The 5,254-nt window shown below is 47.1% G+C and overlaps 1 long non-coding RNA gene across 1 annotated transcript; it reads left to right on the forward strand.

Moving 5' to 3' along the window:
• Positions 1-920: 920 nt before the first annotated feature.
• On the forward strand, positions 921-4,794 carry LOC140846498 (uncharacterized). The gene is made up of 2 exons (XR_012125635.1): positions 921-1,506; positions 3,637-4,794. It is a non-coding gene; the product is annotated as an uncharacterized lncRNA (long non-coding RNA).
• Positions 4,795-5,254: the final 460 nt, after the last annotated feature.

The raw sequence follows: 5,254 nt of genomic DNA on the forward strand, positions 1-5,254 counted from the left end.
CCATTGCGACTTGAATTTCCAAAGATTTGTGGTTCATCAGTTTAGCCACAAGGGGGCACCACCTTCCCTGAGCTGTGAGAGCGGTCCTGCCCTGCTCACCGTGACCTGCAAGTGGTGCCTCTGCCCTCTTTGTGGACCAGCGGGGCACATGCACGGTCAGGACGCAGGCCTTTTCTCCCGGCTCTGACCAGTGCCGGAATTGCTCTGGCTCCCCTGCGGCTCCATGACACGGGCCATGTCCACAGTGACAGCTCAGTTTCCTGAGGAGCTGCAGTAGGGAAAGGTAAGGAGAAGCTTTCCGTGCATCGCCTGCTGAGCGCTCCTCTTCAGGGGCCGGGGGAAGAAGGCCTGCGATGGGGAACGGGGTCTTTGCGGAGTCTGGGCTGAGAAGGGTGTGGCTGAGTTCAGGGTGTGGCGGGTGGCACTCAGGGCGAGTTTGGGCCTGGGCTGAGAATGGGCCGGGTGTAGGGAGTGGGCTTATGCCCCTTCCCCCACTTGCTGATGTGGCAGGAATGGAGAACAAAGAACATCCTGTTTACGCATTCCATGAACAACTGAAGGAGCCCTGCTGTGCCTACCTTTGCCCGGCCACCACTGATGTCAATACTGTGCTTGATTGTCTATTGGATAATGCTATTTCCTGGAATAGTGTGCCTTCTTTGCTGTATTGACGCTGTCCACCCGCAACTAGTCAAGCAGGTCCTGAAGTGCGAAAGGGGGATGAAGAAAAGAAAGAAAGACAGAAAGAGCTGGGAGGGCTGACGCTCTCGTGCATCGCCAGCAAAACTTTAATGAAAATCCAGGGTTTATATAATGCAGTGGGATTACATGACTCCAGGACATAGCATTATCCAATAGACAATCAAACACAGTATTGACGTCAGTGGTAACCGGGCAAAGGTAGGTTCAGCAGGGTTCCAGTTAGTTGCTCATGGAATGCATAAACAGAATGTTCTTTGTTCCCCATTCCTGCCACATCGGCAAGTGGAGGAAGGGCATAGCCAGAAGCAGGGGCAGTGTTTGCATACATCTTCAAGGTCTCCCTATTTTCGGAGTGAGGAGTCTTGGCTCGTCTTCGAGGACAAGATATGTTTTTGTGGACAGATAACTTCCAAGGACTGCACCGGTTGTTCTCAAGCTGGTGCTTTCCCATGCTGCGTTCAGACATGGGGGAAGGTGCTTTCCCATTCTGCCTACAAACATGTGAGAAGACAAAGGTGGTCCCCAACAGTGTATAAATACTCTGGACTCTAATAAAGCTTTGCTCACGACGTGCAGGAGCATCAGCCCTCCCTGTTCTTTCTGTCTTTCTTTGTTTTCTTCACCCCCGTTCCACACTTCAGGACCTGCTCGACTTGGCGTGGCCAGACCATGTCAAGTGGTGCCCAAACAGGGACCTGAAGGAGAGGGAGAAGGTGAGGGCCACCACGTCGAGAAGAGAAAGCCCTGGCCAGGGTAACTAGAGAAGATGCGTGAGAGAAGAGGGGCGCAAGCAACGTGGATGTGGTAAGTGATTTTTCTGGGAGTCCAAAATGGGACAGGCAGGAAGCAAGCAGCTTTATGTCTGCAGGTTGAAGAAATTATTGGCTATTAGGGGAATTATAGTAGGGAAGCCCCAATTAGAAAGACTTTTAGACTATATTAAGGAAGTCTGCCCGTGGTTTCCAGGAGAAGGGACAGTAGACATAGATTTATGGAATAAGGTAGGAGAGGGATTACAAACATCATTCTGCCCACGGACCAAAGAAGGTTCCAGTAGATACTTTTGGACTATGGACCTTGATTAGAGATTCTTTAGATCTTAGGCATGAAGGATTTAAGAGAAAATGTGAAAGAGCATGCCCTTGGTATGGGTCAAGCCACTAAGGAAAATGAAAGCAGTCTTGCTTCTCCAGCCATCTCCCTGTCTGCTCCGCCATTGGAAGTGCCGGAAGGGCAAGAGCCATCTTATCACGAACCAGACAGCGGCTCTGATGAGGAGATGGAGGAGGAACAGAGCCCTCTAGTGGAGGAAGCTTTAGTTCAACTTTGTGATAAGGAGATACAAACAAGAGAGATAGCCTCAATAGGCTCCAGCAAGAAAGTTTATCCATCCCTGCTCACAGCAATGTGGACAGTCGCCACAGACCCATCCAGAATACCTTTTGAAGAGCAGTGGAATGAAATTCAGGGAACCCTGAAGTGGCTTACTTTAGCCTTAGAAGTGCAGCAAAAGATGGGACAGCCGCACCCCAAGAGAAGAGACTCCCCTGTGAGTAAGGCTGAAACAGCTCCCCTTGAAAGGGCAGGTTTTGATCCTTTTCAGCCTATATCCTCAGAACAAACTAAAGAGAAAACAGTGGAGCGAAAGACAGAGAAGGGTTTAGAACAGAAAGAAAAACAGCCCTTAGAGTCTAAGGAGGAAAAGCCTCATGTGCTCCCAGTTAATATGCAGAAGAGACAGTGAAAAGTTACTCCTCTTGAGGCAGTACTACAACAAGCTCAAGATCAGAGAGAGGACACACAAGAATTTTTTGTCTATCCAGTGTTAGAATGGCCAGGTGACAACAGAGAGGTATTCAGACAACATGTGCCATTTCCTTTCAAACACTTGAAAGAGCTGAAAGAGGCCTGCAATAAATATGGCCCCACTGCTCCACTTTTCATCCTCATTTAATCTCTACTCAGACAGCCAGTATGTAGTCAATGCAGTCTCCCAACTGGAGACTGTTCCTCTCATTGACACTTCTACTGCAGCCATCCAGCAGCTTTTTGTACAGATACAGTCTTTGCTTCAACAGCAGACAGAGTGCTGTTATAGGTCACATACGTGCTCACACTATGTTACCTGGTCCTTTGACTGAAGGTAATGCATTAGCTGATGCAGCCACGTGCTGCGTAGGCCTTACACAAATAGAAAAGGCTATGCACTCTCACTCATTACATCATCAAAACAGTCATAGTCTTCACAAATATTTTCACATCACTAGAGAAGCTGCGAGACAAATTGTTAAATGATGCTCAACCTGTTCTGAGCATTTCAACCTCCCACAACTTGGTGTCAACCCTCGTGGCCTCCTGCCAAATCACCTGTGGCAGATGGATGTCACGCACATCCCTGAATTTGGAAAATTAAAATATGTTCATGTTACCATTGACACCTATTCAGGTTTCTTGCATGCTACCGCTCTCTCTGGAGAATTCACTTCGCAAGTTATTCGCCATTGCCTCTCTTGCTTTGCTGTTATGGGCATTCCCAAGCTGATTAAAATGGACAACGGATCTGGCTATACCAGTAGATGCTTTCACACATTTTGTGCGCAATGGGGTATTACCCACAAGACAGGCATCCCCTATAATCCCCAGGGCCAAGGCATTGTTGAAAGAGCCCATGGCACTTTGAAAGCCCAGCTCAATAAAATTAAGAAGGGGGAGTTATACCCCGTTACACCTTTGAATTATTTATCCCATGCACTCTATATTTAAAAATTTTTAACTCTAGACCTTGTGGGATGCAGTTCCGCAGAGCGCTTTTGGTGCTCTGGCGGTCATCCGCCCCTCACACAGGTGCAATGGTAAGATCCTTTGACCAGGGCATGGCAAGGTCCAGATCCCATCCTTCTTTGGGGGTGAGGACATGTTTGTGTCTTTCCACAGGATGCTGAGGGCCCGAGGTGGTTGCCAGAAAGGCTGGTGCATCATGCAGACCATAGTCCTCCTGATCCTGCTCCAGCTCTGGAGGACCCCAGCTGAAGAGCAAGCAGTGGAGCAAGCAGTTCAGTGCATATATTGGGCGTATGTTCCTGACCCTCCTCTGCTCCATCCAGTCAGTTGGAAGTCTCCCGAGGTACAGATTTACTCCAATGATTCTGACATTTTGGGAGGCCCGTCGGAACACCTAGCAATAGGAGCAACGGCACCTTGCCTTCTGACCACCGTGTGTGCAGTGTGCTTACATCTTCATCTTCACTTAAAAATGACACATTGCCACTACCCTGGGCAAACTGCAAGGGCTCCCCTTCACTTGCGGGCACAGGTGATGAATGGCCACAGCAGATGAACATCACTAAAGAACTTTACATTGTGGACTGCTCTTAAGGACCAAATTCAAAGACGCTGGCCCCGCAATACAGAGGACTCTCTATGGGACTTTGGTACACTCCAGATGGGTACCCTCAAACCTCTTGGTGGAAAATAGGGGGGGCTATGTGAGGGTTAGATTGGGAAAATAGTACAAGCGTTAATGTAAACAATGATACACATGTGGCGTCTTGCATTGCCCCCCCATGTGCTGTTGTAGGGTCTATTTCTATTAATATGACTTATCAGGAAAATATGTTTTGCATTGCCTGTAAAAATTGCAGTCTCACTAGCTGCATCTCTTCTGTGTCCAACAATACCATGGTTCTTTTACTTAAGCAACCCCCTTTCCTTGTGATTCCCATGAACCACATGGGACCTTGGTATGATGATAATGGCCTGTAAGTGTTGATAGAATTGAAGAAAGCTCTAGACCATCCCAAGAGAGCTGTGGGCCTCATTACTGTAGGGTTGTTATCTTTAATTTCCTTTATTGTATCTTCTGCTGCAGCAGCTGTAGCATTAACTGAGAATGTACAAACTGAAATCTATGTCAATGGTTTGATCCAAAATGCAACTCAGGCTCTTAATGATCAAGGAAATATTGATAGGAAAATAAGTCATAAGCTTAATGTCCTGTATGACATGGTCATGTATTTGGGCGAAGAGGTTCAGGGCCTAAAGTTAAGGCACCAATTGAAATGTCATGCATCTTATAATGAAACTTGTATCACATCTAAAGTGTATAATCAATTTAAGTATAGTTGGGAAACAGTGAAGAATCACCTACAGGGCATATGGCTTACTGATAATTTCACCAAAGATTTTCTAGACATACCTAAGGAAATACTTGATATGCAAAATGCAGAACTGTGGTTTGATCCTGTTAAAACCATTCAAGATATCCTAGACACCCTCAAGCACGCAGCCTCTCCTTTCGGCAATTTGGGAGACTTGCCCCATTTTCTGTTATCCATTGCAACTGCTCTGCTATGTCTTCTTGTAATGATATTATTGATACCTTGTGTCATCAAACTAGGATTACGGTCCTTTTTGCAACTGGGTTCCAAGACCCATATGCTAGCTCTTAAATGCCACCCTCCTTATATGGATGTGGAGAAGGGGACAGGATAGTCAACAACGGGTAAGTGTCTTGGAGACCTCTGGCAACCTAAGACAGGGCCCTCATGATGGA

Source organism: Manis javanica, chromosome 15 (genome assembly GCF_040802235.1).
Source record: "Manis javanica isolate MJ-LG chromosome 15, MJ_LKY, whole genome shotgun sequence".
Taxonomy (NCBI): domain Eukaryota; kingdom Metazoa; phylum Chordata; class Mammalia; order Pholidota; family Manidae; genus Manis; species Manis javanica.